The 20,994-nt window shown below is 50.7% G+C and overlaps 1 protein-coding gene across 2 annotated transcripts in view; it reads right to left on the reverse strand.

Annotated features, from left to right (window-relative positions):
* Positions 1 to 20,994, reverse strand: part of si:ch73-22o12.1 (poliovirus receptor) — a 61,090-nt gene that overhangs the window by 39,174 nt on the left and 922 nt on the right. The gene's annotated exons all lie outside the window — the stretch shown is intronic.

A 20,994-nucleotide genomic window follows, 5' to 3' on the forward strand; every position in this document is an offset into this window, starting at 1 on the left:
GGGGAAAAAAAAGAAAAAGATGCCGGGAGAGAGGAGGTGGGAGGATGATCCAGGTGGAGAGGAGCTGCAGAGCGAGGGTAGACTCCACACCTGACCTTGTGAGCAACACGGTGGCGGCGCGCGGAGAGCGAGAATAAAACGCTGTGAAGCAGGATGAATGAGCTGCGAGAGCCGAGAGAGCGAGTACAGAAAAGAAAAGAGAGCTTAATTTCTCTCTCGGCCCATGTGAGGCTCTGGCTTATAAATACCAACACGCGCTCATCGGTCCGGGTCCGTCTGACGGCACCGACGTAGCGGGTCGGGGGGACCAGAGAAGGCAGAACTCAGCGCCGTCTCACCAGGGAGGCTTCGTGTGTGTGTGTGTGTGTGTGTGTGTGTGTGTGTGTGTGTGTGTGTGTGTGTGTGTGTGTGTGTGTGTGTGTGTGTGTGTGTGTGTGTGTGTGTGTGTGTCTCTCTTCGGCCGGCCCACTGCCTCCCTAAGCCTCCTGCACCTTCATTATTCTTCCAGGTCTGGGCAAATTCCTCCATTTCCATTATTGTGCGGTGGTTGTTATTGTTGTGCCCGGCCTCTCCACTCTTGAAGAATAATAGCTTTTATAAAGGCCGCGTGGAGCCGAGGCTGCTCTGCCCTGATGGAATCCGTCTCTGCCTGACTTTTTGTCTTAAACATAATCTTCATCTCGCAGAGGGATTAGGATCATTCCCGCTCCACCATTCCCACTTGTTGACATGCTGAGTAGTGGAACCAGGGCCGCGTGATTTAATGAAATGAAACTTAATGGAATGAGTTTTTTCCCCCCATACTCCAAAGCCCATTTGCTTGGATGTCACAACGCAAACAAGTTGCACTCCTAGAATACATTAGCACAATGAAGTGTTCCTCAGTTATATATAAGAAAACAGCTTAGGCTGTGAAAAGCCACAGGTGCTTACGTTCCATCATATTCATCACACTGTTCATGAGCATCAGGAAATAACGTGCACCGGGTCTTCGACGGATTCTAAACACACCTGCCAAGTGGTAAATGATGATCAATTGGATCTTGTTGCATTTCCACCGCTCATTGCAAAGGCCTGGCTTTCATTTGCAGCAGCGCCACGTCTGCATGCCTGAGCACTGGCCTTGGATACAGGTGGTTTGTACAGGCAGCCGCTGCCAAACGCCCGCTTTGTCAAACTCCCCATGCTTTTTGTTTTAAGACACTGGCACGGAGTCAGCGGATCAATCCCACAATTACTGGCGGAGCGCTGGTTTTTGGGGAGCGGCGCGCTCTCGGCTCCAAACGGAGCTTCAAAGCCATAAAGAGCAGACTTTCAACTTTCAGGGAGTTTAGCCGCGTGCTGTTAAGAGTCCATTCATCGGAGGGTTCGCGCGGAGCCGCTGCGCCCGCGGTGTCCGACTCAACATTTCCCGCACCCATTGTTCTGAAACACAGAGCGAACGTAAATGTTTCATAACGCACGTCTTTATCCCTGCTGGAGAGCAACGCTTTGATTCCTGGCAACAGCTCTTTATTTCCACCCTGATCACTTTAAATTGCTCGAGTTTTTGTGACTAATCCAGATATAATTTAACCGCGACGGTTTTTCTTTGCTTCACCGCGAGCGGGTAAAACTCAAGCGGCGGCGACCGAACGCGCTTTAAAGGTGACTTGCGTTGGCTCAGGTGCTGGTCACAGCGGTCCCTGACGCGGCGGTGACACTGCCGTGGCTGCGTGTGGCGTCATCATCAGCCGGAGCCTGCACCAGAACCAAGCTGAACCCGCTGCTACCCGACACCGGTCTGCACCAGTTCCTCTGACCTTCACATATGCATAGACACACATGCGGTCATGCATAGAGCCACATAAACACACACACACACACACACACACACGTTGGTATGCAGGAAGTGCAGGGAGAATGCAGCTACGCGTTGACAGGAGAGGAAGCTTGACAAGCCCAGAATAAAACTGGGAAATGAAGACTTGAGATGTGTCTCGTCTTCTTATTGACCTTTCCACTGGGCTCGCTATAAGGAGCCAATCAATAGAACACGGGAAAGCCACATTTAGAAATGGCTAATCCACATTATGGACTTCTCCAATGACATTCTGCTGAAATTCAGTATATTTTACTAGAGGAAGGCAGAGCAATAAGGTTTGATTCTTGGTTTGATAAAGAAGTGTGAGAGCTGCGACTAAAAAGGAGGAAATACATCACCACAGGTGTTAAATCGGCTACGGAGCTGAACAAAGGCAAACAGCTGTAAAGAGAGTTTGGTGCAGGAGACAGGAAGTAAAAACCAACCACTGTGATGCAACAGAAGCGCAGGAGAAGAGGTGCGAGAAGAAGGGAGCGCTGCATTTCACTTTGTTCACGGTGACATGATGAAATATTTGATAAGTGACTGAGAACACAGAGTGGAAGGAGACGCAGAATCAAACGCAGGCAGAAATGAGGAAGGAAGGCAGAGGCGCATGAAATGTAACAGAAGGGGAGCGGGGGGGAGCGCCGAGTTCGGAGGGTGGGACACGGGGAGACGCGAACAGGCTTCAAAGTGGCAAGGAGAAATGAACAGCTGGAGGAGAAACCTGCACAGTGTGTGTTTAGTGCACACGCACACACAAACACACGCACGCACACACAGATTCCTATTTAGCTGCTTGTTTATAACAAATACGCCTTAGGACTCCTGCGAAGATCACTTGCATTTGCCAATTCAATTAAAGTGTATCATCTTAATGAAAAAATAACCAGCAGGGAAGTTGGTAAAAGCCTAAAAACACACTTCACGCTCTCCAAACTGCCCACACGTCCGCTTGAAACGCCAATAACCTCCCGCATCCCAAACCGGACCGTGACCTTAGCCGCGCCGTGAGACCGAGCCCTTACATTATGCATGAGTTCAGGAGTGAGAGGAAACTGGCCAAGTACAAAAACTCACAATGAGGTCTCTCGGCCATTTAACTGCAGGGGCCCCAACATGAAATTACATTCACAAATCTCTCCGCGGACGACTCTCTCTCATCATCCATTTTCCTGTCCCAGTTTGGTGCATACCTCCAAGAATTTTTCTGGTCGAGCAAGCTGTGCTGGTCAAACGGGTCTGAAATGGGAATCGTGTTCGTCTGAATGGAAGCGGAGGAGGCGAGCGCGATCCGTGAAACATACATGGTGGTTTCTGTTGTCGTACCGCGGCGTATCACACCTTGCGAGCGCAACGCCGCGCACAACACGATTAATCATTTAGCATCTGCCAGCGTGAGGGGGGGAAAAAAGTCTGCGTAAGAGATAAAAATGCTAACTGATAGGTAAAGCGTAACCACATTCAGACAGGCAGTCGCGCACACACACACACACACACACACACACACACACACACACAGTGTGAATAATTCATCCCTGGGTAAGAACCAAAGCAGTGCTTTCTCCTCCTCCTCCTCTCATCTCTTCATTATTGATAAACACCAACATCCACACTACACCTGACCCAGGAGAAAGGGGAGGGGCCGAAGCAGGCGAGGAGGAGGAGAGAGACGAAGTTGAAGTCATTTCGGCATCTTGACGGCGCTGCCCGACCCGTTGGGGGTCAGCAGAGCCTCCGGAACAGGCCGCAGGACCCGCTCTCCCGTTCTACCGATATCACTCCAAGCCGGTGAATAAGCGACTGAATAAGTTAGTGACGGCTGACAGACACCCGGCTCCCCAGCGGCTCCCGGCTCTCCTTCGCCGTCTCAGGCCCTGCGCATCATTCCACCTCCGCTGCTCTCGCCCTCTCTTTGCATCGCTCATTTTCTTCTTTTCCCCTCTGTGCCACAGCCCTGTCCTGTCTTTTCATTTCAGAATAAATCCTTTTCATCCCTCTGGCTCATTCTGCTCCTCCTCGACTACTTCTCTTACTCCGCTGGTTCTTTTCTCTGCCTGACGTCTCCCTTCTATCCCCGTGTGCCATCGCTCCTTATAGTAATTGCAGCGGACATGTTATTTTAGCTCTGCATGTAATATTAGATTTGCACCGCCGGGTGACCAATGTGACAGATCTGCAGCCAGCGTGGGAACATAAAATGGGGGTCTGAAGCTCTGGGAAACCACTTTTTCAGAAAAGGTCCAGGGTCAGTATCGAAAAAATATCTTTATCTTTTTCCCATTATACATGCTGAGGCCTTGCACCTTTTATCAGGTGTAGCAGTGGAGCTCAGCCAAAAAAAATCCTTCACACATCAACCGCTGAATGACTTTGGAAGTGTGTCCAAGTGTGTGTGTGCGTGTGTGTGTACCTATAGCCTGGCAGCATTTCACTTTGGAAATAACCATGAATTAAAGGATGATGCAAAGTCAGAAGTGCACAGTTGGGGAAAAACTGCCAAATACTTCTAATATCCAAAGCAGGCTGTGTGTGTGTGTGTGTGTGTGTGTGTGTGTGTGTGTGTGTGTGTGTGTGTGTGTGTGTGTGTGTGTGTGTGTGTGTGTGTGTGTGTGTGTGTCTCTCTCTCTCTCTCTCCATCCATCATTGTGATTGTGTGTGTGTTCATCCATCCCTCGGTATGTCAGCTGTTAACATAATGTGATTATGTGTCCTATTTCTGCCTCCCTCACAACACTTGGAGGTGAGAGTCTACAGAGGTGTCGGGGAGGATATTTCGAGCTGGGTGTGATCCGTTCCCTGAATTAAAAGAAGCCGAGCCGCTCGTTACAGTGAGAGGGAATCCATGACGCAAACACAGACGCAAACACAGCTGTGCCTCCAGGTTCTCCATCACCGGTCGTCACCTTTACTTCACCTTGCGCTCCTCCTCCCGCGGAGCCGCTGAGCGGCAGGCCCACTGGTCAACAGGCCAGCGGAGACGCAGCTCGTTCGAAGGCCGGGGCGGGCGAGAGACCAACCCACTTTACAGCACACATTAAAAGCATTGAAATGCAGCACGGCGATACGAGGCATGCAGCTATTAGCTCAGTCAATCTGTCAGGACCATCACGCAGCATGTTACCAATTCAATGCCAGCCATATGTTAGACAGAAGGTCAGGAACCAGCAGCAAACAAACAAGCGGGCGCGTATGAAAATGATGATGAAACGATGACTGTCCATCACAGCATACACGCACGCACACACACCAACAACAACCGGCTGGGCTAAATTACCGACGGCGAGAATGTGTAGGAGCAGTCTACAGGGGGAGAGCGGAGCGGACATGCAAATTCTGATCCAAAAAGTAACACCCACATCAAAAAGTGACACGAGTTTGTTTCTCCATGCAAAACTTTCAGTTTTGACTCATTACAGGAGCCGATTATTTCAACCAGTGTGTAAACAGCCCTTTCTTTACATACTGACGGATGAGAGCTGGAGCGACGCGTGACGATGATTAAATTAGCAACCGTCAGGCACGTTGGATGTCGCAGAGCAGGATGAGGATAAAGGCTGGGAGACAATAGACAGCTGCACTAATTAAAAGTGGGAAGAAACAGCTGCATTGTTGCCTCGGAGTTCCCGTCCCGCGGGTCAGCGGAGAGGGCGGAGGCGTGCGGCTCATTGTCCTCGGGCCTCAATGGGAGGCAGGTAAGAGGAGACGGCGCGCTCCGATGCAGGCTTCCCGTCAATTCTCCCATAAATAAGGAGGGGAGGGGGGTGACACCAAGGAGGGAGAGAGGGAGGCGTGAGCTGTAGTTTCCAAACAGTACAATGAAACAATAGAGTGACAAACGGCAAGAGGAAATCGAGCTCAGGGCTGCTCTGAGGCCCTGCCTCCCCCCGCCTCCCCCCACCTGGCTCCCTCCCCTCTGCGCTGAATGTTAAGATCAACTTTGATTGTTATTTGAAGGACAGTCACTATGACAACATGCCTTAGGAAGAGGCACGGACAAGGATGAGTCCACCCACGATGAAGCCGGTCCAGAGTAAACTACATTGATTAACAATAAAGTAATAGAAATAAATTCTTTCATCTTTAAACTTAAATCTTCTGCAGCCCAGGTAATTACTTTTGGTTTGTCATGGATTTGCAGGTTTTGACATTCCTAATGGGCAGATTGGCTGCATCTCTGCTTTACAGTGGTTTAAAAAAAAAAAAAGTCTCATTTGTGTCTGTGGAATTAAACAAATTACAGCAACAACTTTCAAGTATGAAAGCGGAGAAATGGCCGCCGTGCTCCCTGCCCTCCTCCAGCAGCGCTGACCGAAAACAAATTACAGCGTCACAGGCGCTCCGCTTACGTGATGAAAAGGAAAAGCAGGCGAGCCGGCGCGATGTTACACCTCTGCATTGTGTAGGGCAGAATTAATTCATGTAAAACATCCATACTTCAATTTGAAAATACAGCTGCGGGTTAAAGGGCAAATGAAAAGGCCCGGCGACAGTGACCGAGCGCGGAGCACGGGCTTCTCTTCTGTTTACTGTGAGGACAAACATGTCTTCATCTGCAGCCGTGGACCGGGCCTCCATTGAGCAGCGCACGGCGGTGGCGGCGCCGGGCTCGGCTCGTAATGGCCCAGCAGTCACCGCGGCCTCGGCTGAGCTCTCAGAAGACTGAAACCACTTCCCAGAGATCACAGGGAGCAGCCCGACAACAAACAAACACAAGCTGCTGGTGTCATCCCCACTCAGTTCAGCATTATCGCTCTCCTTTAAAAAAAACAAAAAAAAACCCATCTGCCCCAGAGTGACAGACAGCCAGCGGACGGGGAAGTGAGGGACGGATAGACGGGGCTACGAGCAGCCAGCGCTGGTCCTGCCATGCTCCACTGGGCAGCTTCAAGGACAGACGGGCTCTTCAATATCACAGCCTCGGTGTAATTAGACAGTACTCCGCCACGCTCCACAGAATGGCGCCTATTTGTGTCATATTAAACGCAACATGGATATCCCCTACTGTGCTTTGCCATGGAGAGCTAATGCAAAAGGGGAGCAAAGGGGGATTTGTACAAATTTAATTACATTCATAATTCGCCCATCTTTGGCTGTAATCACCCGGGGTTGCGTTCGGTAAATCCATTTCTCAGCTAGCCACCCACACCCTGGGTTGGGAGCGGTGCAACAGCGAGGGGGGGGGGCGGGGTTCACCGACGGGCTGGAACGCCGCAAACGAAAGCAAACACAGTTCTTGGTATGCAGTTCTGCTGGTAAAATATTAACAGCTGTACTCACTCCACTGAAGTGCGCCGTGATTCGGAGCCGAGCGGCTCACGTGTCTGTGGGTGCGGGATGCGGCGTCTGAGGCCACCTGCGGTGTCTCTGAAAGGCTGGGGGGGGGGAAACCTGCCGCCGAGCACTTCTTTGTGCGTCCGCTTTGAGCCTTTGTGTCGCCGCGTGTATGTTTGGTGAACCTCACAGCCAAATTGCGGCACAGGCAGGCAGCCTTCTCCACAGAGAGGGAGCGGGGAGCGCAGCACATCAAACACAAGCCAACTAATCACAGACGCCGGCTAATTAGCGCGGCCCTCAAAGGGGAACCAGGAGTGAGTGATGATTCCCCCTTCATGAATGTCCCAGTGACGCCGCGCCGCGCGCCGCCCCCGGTCGCACGGGGGAAGAGCCGAGAGGGCGAAGTGCACCGACGGCCGCTGGGGATCTGCGCTTGATGTAATCTTATCATCTGACAGTGCAGAGTCAAAGTGGCGCTCAATATTTCTTATCTCAGTTTCAGTCATGTGCACAAAACCCACACAACCGCTCAACCTAACACACACACACACACACACACGTTTTATCTCAACCACTGCAAATTAGAATGCATGTAACACTTCCCATTAAGGGATTCTGGAGAGATTAAATCCTGGAAGCGATGATATTCCAGCCTTTCGAGCAGAGCACAGGTTGGTGCCCGTGCTTATTAGCAGGTGATTCTGCTGCACTGATCCCAGATTTCCACGAGATCAGAAGCCAGAGCTGCAACTATTGCGGCGGCGGCAACCAATTACAGATGTGGTGCACACACACACACACACACACACACACACACACACACACACACCCCCCCCCGGTTGAAGTCATCAAAGTGACTCCGAGCCCTGCCTTCTCCCCTTCCCGTCGACTCGCAGACGAGAGCGCACCTGTCAGACGATGCTCGCTTTGCAGCCAACTCGTGCCGAGAGGGAGGCAGAGACGGAGAAACGGCGAACGGACGCGCAGCGAGCCAATAAAGACCCTAATGTGTGTGTGTGTGGTGTGTGAACAGGCGCGGGCCGCTGATGGGAGTCAGCCTAAATAAAACCCACTTCATCATTCTTCAAGTGTCTCCATATGTCTCAACATCAAGCTAAACATAGCTCTTCTAAATCTAGCTCTGGGCCCGGCTTTGAAGGGAGCTGTGACACCGGGAGGACAAACAACAACACAAACACGCGCAGCCGTTCACATTCCTCTCATATCGCCAGATTTATGGCGGCGCGCGACCCTGGCACCGTCGCCGTCAGGGTCCGGGACCGCGTTCACATGACTGTAGCATGACAGCTGGCACGTGTGGCAGACGAACTGTTAAAAAAAAAGCCTAACGCGCTTTGAACATTAGCGGCCGCACGGAGGAGGCTGCGAAGCGAGACAAATTGATGAGTCTGGTCTCGGAGAAGACAAAAGAGTCCTGAGAATTGTGTTCAACGCCACGGTTTACAGTTGAGCGACGACGTAGCGCGAGGCGAAGAGACGAGTAGATAAATAAGAACTTAAGAGACGGAGGAGATGCAGGGAGGGAGTAATGTGACGGGAGGGGGGGGGGTCGTAGATGCAGAGCTGAGCAACAGCTGCTGAGCATCACATCTGCTCCAAGTGGAGTCATCAGCAAACAGACAGACTGGAACCGACCCACCGAGGCGAGCCCTGGGGAGGCCGAGGGGTGGACAGAGAACGAGTGGAGGCACGGGCGAGACAGAGAGGAGAGGGGATGAGAGGGATGCAATTAAAGGGACGGAGGGTGGAAGGAGATGAAACGGCCGCAGCGGCGGCGCAGCGCGGGAGCAGATGGAGCGCCGGCAACCTGTTACTGCCCCAAACGGTGGGGTGAGGGTGGGGCAGGCTGGTGGATGGCCTTACAGGGGAAGTCGACTCACTTGTTGTCCCCCCTCTCCCCTCCCTCCCCTCCCTGCAACCAGCCCCTTCATCTCTCTCCCATCTCTTGCCATCTTTCTTTTCAGTGACACAGAACAAGAGAAGCCTGTGAGAGTAAAGATGAAAGGCCTGGGAGGGAGGTGTGTGTGTGTGTGTGTGTGTGTGTCTGTGTGTGTGTTGAATGAATGACCCCTCTTATCTCCAGTCTCTCACCGGACCCAACCTTATACCACAATAGCAAGAAAACATACATGCAGGACCGCAGGGGAGCTGTGGAGGTCCTGGTGAGCGTGTGCTTGGCGTGTTCCTTCCCTCGCGCCCGGCGCGGAAGACGAGCGACATCAAACGCATGACCATCGCCTGATACCTGCCTGCACGTCCGGCCGGAGAAGGTCCGCGACCAGAGAGGCGCACGCATTGTTCATTCACAGCAAGCTCGCAGCGGAGCAAGCCATGTCGCTTGGCAGCAAATGAAGGGGAGAGAGAGAGAGAGAGAGAGAGAGGGAGCGAGGGCGCGTTTATGGCGGCGTCTATGGGAGGTCTCGCAGCCAGCGCCGACGTTGAGTTCGCCGGGCACGGGACAAAGCGCAGTTTGTGCTCACTTCCCCACGCGGCAGAGTAAACACAGCGATCTTTAGCTCACTGTCTCCCTTTCTCGGCCCAAAAGAACAATCCACCGACGCAGCGTGACATTTGAAAATATTTACTCACTCACTATTGGCAGAATACAAAGGCCCTTCCCCTGTTTTCTCTTCTCTCTAACATTCAAACACAGCATGCACACGAGCGCTCCTCGTCTCTCACACACACACACACGAGCGCTCCTCGTCTCTCACACACACACACACGAGCGCTCCTCGTCTCACACACACACACACACACACACACACACACACACACACACACACACACACACACACGCGCTCCTCGTCTCACACACACACACACACACACACACACACACACACACACACACACACACTTAACCCTTTCACCTTTATTCGAGCCTTTGTTGGAGTAGAAACTAAAGCAAAGTACAGCTGCGAGTGCAGTCCCCACATCACACACACTCTTCCCTGACGCTCCTTCTTCCTTATCTCCATCCGTCACCTTCCTTCCTCCCCTCTGTGCTTCTTCATCTTTTTTTTCCCCTCATTGCATCCTTTTAGCGAAGCAATTTTTGAAGCAGCTTTTCCAACTAATCCCACATGTTTATAGCGAGCGAATCCGAATGGAAGTTCATTAACTGGAATCAGCTTCAGTGTTGCAAAGCTGGGCCTTTTCCTGGCTATTCGTTCATTAGCGTGTGCTCAAGATGATGAACTACAGAGGGGCGGTGATGTGGCTGCGTGTCATGCTTGTTTTCAAATGTGCTGCACTTGATTTTACTTTCACTTTTTTTTTTCCCCCCAAAGCAGATGCAAATGAACGGAGAGTCGGAAAAAAAGCCCCGGCACCCGGAGTAACGACGCGTCCCCAGGGTGCCGGCTGCGTTCGGGTGATTGTTCCACAGCTCCTGTGGGGCTGCGCATGCTAATGAGCAATAATGTTCCATCAACGGGAAAGCGCCGGGCCGACTCCTCGTCTCGGAGCTCGTCCCAGACGACGTCCTCGGCCTTCGCCGCGCTCGTCTCCGGTAGGCGACACGCTTCCGTGGGCTGCACCTGCGTCTCATTACTGCAGCTGATGGTCCAGTAACAGGCTTCTGCCCTCGCCGTCGTGCTCTCGCCCGGTTCCTCCCTTTAGCTACTGCCAACATGCATTTACCTCCACGGCCGCAGCCTGCGCTCGCCTCTTCGCCTCTTCGCCTCTTCGCCTCGCTCGTCACGCTGCTCTCCGCTGCTCTCCGCTGCCCCTTCAAGCAGGCTTTCAAACAGTCAAGATTTCATTTGCTACACCTTGTGTCTATCTATCCAAATCCCCTACTTATGGAAATAATTAGCTCCTAAGCCCGCAACTAAAGACTTTCTGATAAATAAGTTTGCCAATTACGTTCTCAGTCCCAATATCACAACAACCCAGAACCCATTCAGCACTTTGCTTCAAATCAACGAAAGCATTTCAGCTCCAAGTATTTCTGACACAAACTATATTTACACAATACAGCACAGATACAGCTCAGTGCATTCCACCACTGTGGCTGCAGCCACTGCTTTGATAAACACCATGAAGGAATTGCAGCGGTATCGAGTCAAGTGAGCACGCGTGGAAAACATTGGCCATTGATGACGTGGGCCTGTTTCTGCTGTAATGTGTCAAGCTGTAGGTTTTGTTAATCCACAGCTACGCGCTGACCTGCACTTGACGTCAGGATTTATGGCGGAGAAGGCAGCTGCCCCGCTCCACTATCATTACAGTGACTAATACATGCATAGTAGTCGTTCAAGCACTCAGATGGGTTTTAAGCAGCAATGAGACGCTTTAACAATCTTACACTGTATAATTATTCTCCTTTTAAGATCTTTTACGTTTCGCGCTAGGCGTCTGTCATTGCGAGACTAATGCTTCTTCCCCCCAAGTTTCCAAATCTTCAGAAAAATGTATCTTAAAACACTGTATAAAATTATTAACAAAGCCGACAGCAATAGTAATTATTATGTGGCGCGTTTATTAAGCTACGATTCTGTGGCATAAATTTAAAGTTTAGGACTTCCATAGAAAACTGTAATGTTTGATTAGGCATTAAAATATAGCTGAACTATTTCAGCTACGATACCATAAGTGTATCCTTATTCCTTTAGGGCCAATTAACCCCAGTGTCAGCATTAAACGACCAAGTAAAAACTCTAGTGCATTCATTATACTTGACAAATGAATATGACACTGATGTATATTATGGGACTCTAAAACCCAACTACTTGTGGCAAAAAAAGACGGCGTGCATTAGCTTTGATGACTTTCGGAGATAACTTGCTCCAGAATGCGATGGCTTCCCGAGATGAGCGTCGGGGACTGAGTGGCTATAAGCATTAGCAGATCATGCAAAGGCTCCCTCCTACGCTGTGCATATTAATTCTTCTAATGCAGCTAAGCTCAGCTTGTCACGCGTTGACACTGCATAATTATGTCATCTACGAGGGACGAGCGTTCTGAAAGGGTACACATGCTGTGGAGTGGAGTATCTCTGTCGAAGGTTGAATGCCGCGCGTGCTAAAATGTCGATATAGGACCGAGAATCGGTTCGCTTCCACTTTTTGGCAGCACCTTTAGATCTATAGTGCGAAATAGTGTTAGAATCCGCAGGGTGAAAATGAAGACTTCAAGGTGAGTATCGCAATAGGCTGGGAAGGCTTCCGAAGGAGGACCCTTCACAGTAATGAGCCACCCTATTCTAAGCAGTAGGCTGACTGACAGGAGCGTCCATCAGCCGCCCAAATCCTTTCACATGTGGCCTCTGCACCATCCATCTATCCAACCTGACAGCCCTACTGCAATTTATCACCACGTAAATAAATAGAAAGGGAAGAGCAGAAGCAAAGAGCACGAGGCAGAGACAAGAAATCAAAGTAGGCCTGTGAAACCTGAGACGAGAAGGCCGAGATGGGTTCAGAGAGGAAACTGGGGGGGGGGTCAGCAAACACAATGGGCTGAGGTGATGAGGATAGAAACGACAGACAGACGGTCATCTGGAAGGAATGAGAGGGAGAGATAAACGACTGGAGGAACCGACTGGCACAGGGACGACAGCCAAATGAGTGGACACGCGAGGGAGTGAAAGAATGCAGAGGAGGAAACAGTGTATGGAGGCCATCAAGCATCGACGGCAGATAAAGCAAGTCTGTCCAAAGAAGCGGAGCGGAGACAAAGGGGGGAGGGAAGCAAGCGGGCAGAGAAAAGTTAGTAGTGGGAGCCGGAGGGACCTCTATTTAAAACCTGAAAAATTAAGGAGGCCTGTGTTCATTTACAGAGGAGGAACATCCTCGTTCTCACCTCAGCCCTCCAACTTCCCGAGGCTGTGTCTATTTAAATGGCTGGTGCTCCGTCTCTAATCAGGCCTGGCATCTCTGCACACTCCCCCCCCCCCTTCCCCGGCTCCCTCCCCGCCGCATCCAGCACACAGCCTTCTTCTGTCGCTCACAACCTGCGCACACTCACGCGTGCACCCTGCATGACTGTGCCGTGCCGCGCAATTCATGAATCACTGGTGCACGAATGGGCCCGGAGCTTATTGCGAGTAGTGGAAAGTGGGAAAAGAGGGAAGAGGACAGAACGGAGCAGCTAAAGTGTTTCCTTTAGGAGCTTTTAAGGAGGAGGAGGATTGGGGAGGTGGTTTTCCAGCAACCTGAAGGAGTCGGCACGCACCCAGAGGGCCACAGTGACAAGTGCTAGTCAGGAGAGAAGATACTCTCTCTTGCTCTTTCTGTCGCTTCCCCTCTCGTCTCTCGTTTCCTCCCGAGCTTCCTAAAGAGGCGGAGGAGAAAGCCCCGACAGCCGGGGAGCAAGTGCATGATCCAAGCATGGATTGGAATCGCGCATCGGATCAGGAATGGCTTCTTTAGTGGCACACACGGAGAGCGCGGCACAGCCTTGTTTACCAAGTTAACCCGTTAAAAAAAAAAAAAAAAAGAAATCACAGTGTTCCGTCCGCACAATACAAAAGCTCCTCCATTAGCCTTCATTTCAAGAGAAACTCCCCAATCATCTCCTGTTACGGAGCCACTTTCCCTCCAGCGACGGCTCAATGGCAGGTCTGTCTGCTGATACAGGTGTGGTGCTGAGGCGGGCGAGGCGGCACAATAGATGGCCTTTCAATGGTCTCCCTCAGCTCACCTGGATTAGGGGGAATGGAAGGGAAGAGGAGGGTCTCGGCGCTTGAGCCGAGAACAATAGCGTCTCTGTTTGCAGTAACACCAAGTGCATCATTCTGTGACTGACTGACTGCCTGCCTGCCTGGACTCGAAACCACACCAGGGTTATCGCCATTGAATTCTCCCAGTGCCATGTTCGTGCAACATACACATACTGATACGATTCAACTCAAACAAATGTCCTGACAGCTGGGAAACAAGGAGCACATACTTCTGCATTACTTATTTGAAATAGAAATATTAGTCATTGTTATAGAGCCACAAGTGATAGTTTCTAATCAGAAGCTTATTTCCTCAATTTTCTCTTCAGTGGTGTTTGAATAAAAGCTACAATTTGTAGCTTCAAAGTGCATAATTTAATTTATGATGATTTCTCACACTGGGAGGATTTTTTTTTTATTTAGCACTGTGGTTCCCACAAATGCTCCTTATTATCGCTTTAAATGAAATATTTAACTGCTCGAAGCAGGAGAATTATCAAAAAGGTTAAAGAAATGTGGAAGATTTGCAGGGAGTGTGTGTAATGCACAACATAAAAGCTGGTTCAGTTACAGTGTGGACTGTATTACATCACACGCAGGGGATTGACTCGTCAAATGTAATCCTGTTTCAACATTCGTGTGATTTTAGTTAGATGCTTCAAGCCGTATTATGGGCCTAGTCCCCCGCCTGGGGGGGGGGGGTGGGACGAGAGCGGCAGCGGGGGAGTGGACGCCGTCAGCCTCATCCCAGCGCCGCGCCGCAGGTTAGCGCTTCTGAGGAGAAACAGGACCTGCAGCTTATTCCAGTTCCCCCATCCCACCTCCAACGCTCAGCTCCCTCGCCTTTGTTTTGTCACTTCCTCTGTAGAGCAATCAAGTGATTCAACCCTCGAATCAGTGCCACGTCCGCAACTTATCCGCTGTTCTCACTGTTCTCGCTGAGCACTCGCGTGCCTGTCTGCGGCTGCCTTTGAGGAAGCGTTTGTGATGACGAGTGTCATTCCACAGTCGGGGCAAGAAGGGAGGGTGAGACGACAGAGGGTGGGGTGAACCGTGAGAAGAAAAAAAAAAAAGTGTCACAGCAATTTAACCTTCAAAAAATGCCCACCAGCGCCGAGTGGGAGGAGGTGTTTGAGGCCATTAGGATGGAAAAAAGGAGAGCGGACAACAAGTGTAGCAGCGACGGAGAGGAAGACACGGATTGATGTGTGCAACACAAGACCTCGTTAGGAGATGCAGGAAAGTACAAAAACCTGCGACACAAATCACCGTAGGGAGGGCAGGGGCTGGTAAAGTGGTATAAGAGGAAAAGTAGAGCAAGAAACAGGGGGAGCAAATGAGGAGGAGAGTGGAAGCAGCAGAGACAGTTTGGATAGGTTTAAAGACGAAGTCTGGAGCTGACATAGGTGGAAGAGACAACTGGGGAATTGGACAGTGGGACAGTAAGAGGAAGAACGATGGGGAAGGAGGAGAGAGGGAGCGAGATTAAGGAGAGAGAGAGTAAGCGGATAGAGGAAAGCAACAGACATTCCAATTACAGAAGCAGAAACGAGGGAGTAATGAGTAAGAACGGCGAGATGGAGAACAAAGCGGCGAATGAGAGGAGAAGCAGTGAGAGGCCGGAGTTTGCCGAGCAGATGGATCAATTACGCAGGGGAGGATGTTGGGCCATTAGAAAAAAAAAGGACGTAAACACGAGAGGCAGAGCGAGTAGGGGAAGAATGAATCAAGACGGAGAAGTGGAAGTCAGGGCACAAATGTGACGGGAGAGAGAGCGAGCGAGCGATTAGAGCGGAGGCAATCAGCAGAAACCAACGCGAACACGCCCCCGTTAAGGAGCCCTGCCAAACGCAACCTGGCGACCTGCAAACACAACCTGGCAACCCGATAACCGCAGGAACCCGCTGCCGCGGTTTGACTTTAATACGCCGTTCGCTTCAGGGGAGGATTTGAGCGCTGCCGCCGCTTCAGCCCTCTCGGGACTAATGGCGACCGCGCCGTTTGTTTATCGCCGTTGCACATTTTCCAACCAACAAGTGAAACAGCAGATAATGTTGATATCGCTGGCAGGGGCTTGTCTGCTGAAACACAAGTACACTCGCCATGAAAAATAAACCTGTTGTGCATTATCAGGCCGAGGCCACATTCGCTCTTCTTATCTCATATTTCCGAGATGATATCGGTGGAGGAATACCACATTTTCTTCGGACCGCGGCGTGTAATTTTACTCTGCGCCTACGATTGGCCTCCTGGGAGCGCCAGGAAAGTGAGCAGAGTGAACTGAAAGCAGCTGGTGTACAGGAGGTTACGTGGGGCCACGCCAGCCTTTACCCAGAGCCTGGAGTTCTGACAAGACCTTGTCACACCAAATTCAATTTCCGCCTGCAGCCAGCCTGTCGGCTGCCTCCTGTAAGTGTGAGTTTGACGTGACCTTGTCAAAGTCAGACGTGACGGAGACTGTGCAAATAGGTAACAAAACCGGCAAAATGGACGTTTGCGCTATCACCAAGATGCTATGAATAGAAGAAAACGTCAAAGAGGAGCGACGCCTCGCAAACTGTAGGCAAGAAGCAGCGGAGGAGCGTTCAAGGCTCCCGGGGTCTAAATGTTTTCAATATCACAAAAGGGCACTGCATCATCCACCATCCAATACCGGATCAATACGGAAAACCACCTCGCCAACCGCGTCCAGGTGACTGCTAATGAGTGCCGCGGCGCCGTCAAGGGCCTCGGCGGCTCGAAGATCTGCTCCGCGCAGCGGGGAGGATGTCGGAGCGGAGACGAACGCGACAAAGACAGATGAAAGAAGGGAAAGATGACAGGCGGCGCACACGAGTCAGGTGATAGAGGGAAAGGTTAGCGCGCGCGGCCGTTCCCTGCCACAATGGAAGCCTCTGCGGCTGGTAAAAATGTGCCTCGTGCTTTCAAACCAGCAGAAGACGGGGGATGTGCGACTAAATTACAAATGAGCTGATAATTCTTGGCCTTCCCGGTTCACTCCCTCACACTTTTTTTTTTTTAAATCCTCCTTTGTCTTCGCTGCCAAAACGCTGCATTGTGAAATCTGACAAGTTTGACATCCCGTGCTCCACCTTCGCTGCTCCTCCTTTTGTGATTTTACTTCGCCGAGGTCACAGAGACACTCGTCTTCCAAGTCTACTTAATTAAGGAGATTTAATACTGGAAAGTTTGGCTGTCTTTCAGCAGGGCTTCGACCGGAATTACCGCTCCGTCGGCACGTTGGCCGAGCGGGAGAGGGCTCCGACCGGCATGGCCCAGAATTCCATTTGGGCTTCGTCACACTGGGGCAAGTGTAGATTTGGCACAAGCCATCGTGACTGTGGAAATGTGAGCGATTCAAAGAGTTTTTATGGCATTTCTTTACAAGATAAGCTGTTGGCATGTTTCTCCAGCCTTAAAACGCCATTATCCAGAAACCTGTGGGTGGTGAAAGTACATTACGATCTCACCAATCCTTTGCGTAACAACACACACGCATATTTGATGTAGATAACAGTTAATGCAACACTTTGGCCAAAACCTCATCAAGTCAAGCGTGGCTGTTTTTTTCAGAAAGCCCTTTTCAGCACGTTGACTTTCCTTTTACAACAATTTCAGCCTGGTTTCCTTCGAATCCGATGTGATCGACTCCAGTCGTCTGGCAACCTGGGAGCCAAACACAAACATCCCAACGGGGGGCTCTCAGTGTGACCTCAACATGAGCCGCCTTCCACTGAGCTTGTCCGTGTTTTCGTGTTGGTGGAGGGCAAAGGGAGGGGGGAGTTTCCGACATGATGGATCTATCCCAGAGCTGCTGGACTGGGCTCTTATAAACAGGAAAGTCACCATCGCTTCAAGCAGCAGGAAAAGCATCTTTAAAACGGAGCCGGGAGCGATAGGGGGGAAGAATCCGATGCCTGCGGGAGATAACGGCTGCTAATAGGAACCACACACACACACACACACACACACACACACACACACACACACACACACACACACACACACACACACACACACACACACACACACACACACACACACACACACACACACACACACACACACACACACACACACACACACACACACACACACACACACACACACACACACACACACACACACACACACACACACACACACAGGCCCCTCCCATTTGCTGGCATGTCACATGACTTACAGGTTCTATTGGGTCACTATGATTCATCATCAGCTCTATGTGTACACGCATGTGGGAGCGAGCGCTCTATTGTGTTTGTGGCTCTAAAACGCGGTGACTCGCGCTCATCGACCTGCTCCTCGTCGGCCTCATCCATCCCGTCCAATAGCCCGAGTCAACAAACATTACGGATCTAATCTGTGGTCAGTGGAAATGAAAATTCTGAGAAGCAAAGTCATTTGGCTCCGACTTGTCTATCAAACATCTGTATGTTTAAAAGCTGAACGAGGTCCTTTATCAACATTGTTTTAATCAGTTCAGGTTGGATATAAAGGTTTTCCAAAATAAAAGGGCCTTCGCTGAAACGTTTTCATTATGTCTATTAAAAAGCTTTCCATCCATTGCTTATTTATTGTTGGATAAGAGGCACTTCATTTCTAGGCAGCCATTAAATGTTGCAACTGAGCTGAAATCATTTTTTTTTTACCCAATTGCGGTGAAATAATAATAATAACAGAAAGCCGTCTAAATGACTGGGCTCATTTAGGTGAAATGTCAAATATTTTCTCCAGTACAGTCATTTAGAACTGATGGGGCCATGCAGCGTCCACGTACGCACACAGACCACCACTTCCCCATTAACCCATGGATTCAAGCACATTTTTATTTCTGAATCAACGTTACAAGCGGCCATAAGGAGAGGGGGTGAGGTTATTGATGTGTCACTCTAAATGGCGGCGCGTATGTGCACGTACAAGTGCATGTCATCGCCGGAACGAGACTCCGCTTTTTAAAAACACGCGTGTAGTCACACACACATGACCTTTTCAAGATCCTTCTGACATTTACAGGGCCGGTGCGAAGGGGCGAGATCGGCTCATTTACATAATGATGGGACCTAAGTGCGACAGCCATTAACACAGAAACCAAACCAAGAGCGAAGCCCTCTGCTCCACAGGGACTAATGAGACACTAAGGACTTAGTTCTTAGTACTTTTATTAGGAAAGGAGAAAAAAATAGTCCTCTCATGATCCATCAGGTCCATTCTTCTTAATGGACAGAGTGTGAAGCTCGTTCCCTATTGTAATGATGAATGGGCACAGGCTTGGCAGGACTCCGCTGTTCACACACGGTGTCTCCATGTGGAGGGAAATAGTTCGAGCTATTGCACAAGTAGGACTGCCAAAAGAAACATCACTACATCAGAGTCACCGGGTGTGTAAATAGACTGTGTGTTGTGGGAGTACAGGGGCGAAAACGTCCAGCGTTTTCACAAGTCATGAAAATATTAGCTGGAATCATTATGCGCCGCGAAACAACAGCTCGCGCGGCTCCGACGGACAGGAAACCTCGGGGACACGGCGAGGTCACGTGGGCTTTTATTTTCCCGTCGATCTGCATGTTGTTCTTGTCATAAACAGCGTGGCCTTGAGCCCAAAGGGAGGCCGGGATACGGGGGAGGGAGGAATCTGAATCACCCGGCGACTACAATCACTCAAACAAAGGCACCAGACAGGAGAGAACGAACGATAGCTGGAAATAATAAGGCACCACAACAAGGCCCCAGTATGTGCTGGGCAGCCTGGGGTGGGGGAGGGAGCGGGCGGGCGAGGGTCTGGCGGGAGAGAGGAAGATTCCAAGTGGCGGGCGGAACGGACGGGAGGCGGCGAGGAGCCCGTCTCAATCGGTCGCGGCCCGTTCAGTTTCGTCCATTTCTGAAACTCGGCGCAGCGACTGACGGAGGACCACCCGGACGTGGACGTGGTGACGTAGCCCTGGCGTCCGGAGTGGCTTAGCCGTGGACGTGCATGCCCACCGGTTTGTAGCCAGCCACCCCCTGCACGCAGGCAGCTTACTCAGCCATAAAGACAATGCTGCTGTAGCCTCAGCCCACCCCCCACACCCGCTCCCCCCTTAGATAAGCCCACCCCTTTTCTAATAAAAACATCACCATGGTAATGGGCCAAGCCTTTCTGACCCACATCCACGGCCCCCCACTTGGGGTAAGGGGGTGATAGTAGTGTTATTTCAGGGCTTAGACTCCACCAAACTTACATTTACCTACAGAAGAACACTAATTAAAAATCCTTCCATAGCCAGTGTTGCATTTTCAAATTAATGCTATTCCATATTCAACTGAAGAAAAAAAAAAATAAAACTTTTGCAGGGAATTAAATCACGTCTCTCAGTCTCAAGCGCGGGATGGAAGGTGGAGGTAAGTGGTTCCTGTCACACTTGAGTGGAAACATGGAACTAAAAATGCAAAGCAGACGAGTGGGGGAAAAAAAAAAGGTTTATTTCTGCTGCAGATGCAGATGATGTTGCATAACTTTAACTCCTGCCCATAAGGAGGTCAGAGGTTGCCTTTGGATGAAATGATTAAACTGTACCGACCAAAAGTTTGGGTTTCTCCTCGTCACGTCTGAAGCGCCGTCGCTCATGAATACGCAAAACCTTTTGTTTTGGCCCCCACCACTGCTGCACCTCCCTCAAGAGCACTTCATGTTCGGGTAAATGGAACTGGACAAATAAGGTCTCCAGCATGAATAAGTCAAAAGCGTGACTGTGCATTTAATTAAAACCACGGCACTATGGGCCGCATTACTGTACTCCAGTGAAAGCGGGTCCTGCAGCGGGGCAGTCCTACATTCTTGCCCCAATTAGAACACAAAACAAATAGGTGGCCTGGCAGAGAGGCAGAAAAAATGCCACACATTCATATGTTAATAAGTGAACTATATGCCGTGGAATGCGCCGTCTGAGCCGTGGGTTTACTCACTGTGGCGCAAGCACCTGTGGGTCACCGGAGCCCAACAGGGTCGGATAACGCCTTAATAATTAACCCACGGAGGCCGGCGAACACACAGGCGGGAGTTTAAAGTAACAGTAAATAGGAAACAACCGAGGAGACGTCAGTCAAATATTGAAGCCGGCATCGGTTGAATTATTCATCTTCCGGACAAGCGATTAGGTTTTAGCGGTCCCCACTAGTCTGAGCGCACAGATTAAACATGATTTTT

Source organism: Betta splendens, chromosome 16 (assembly GCF_900634795.4).
Source record: "Betta splendens chromosome 16, fBetSpl5.4, whole genome shotgun sequence".
Taxonomy (NCBI): Eukaryota; Metazoa; Chordata; class Actinopteri; order Anabantiformes; family Osphronemidae; genus Betta; species Betta splendens.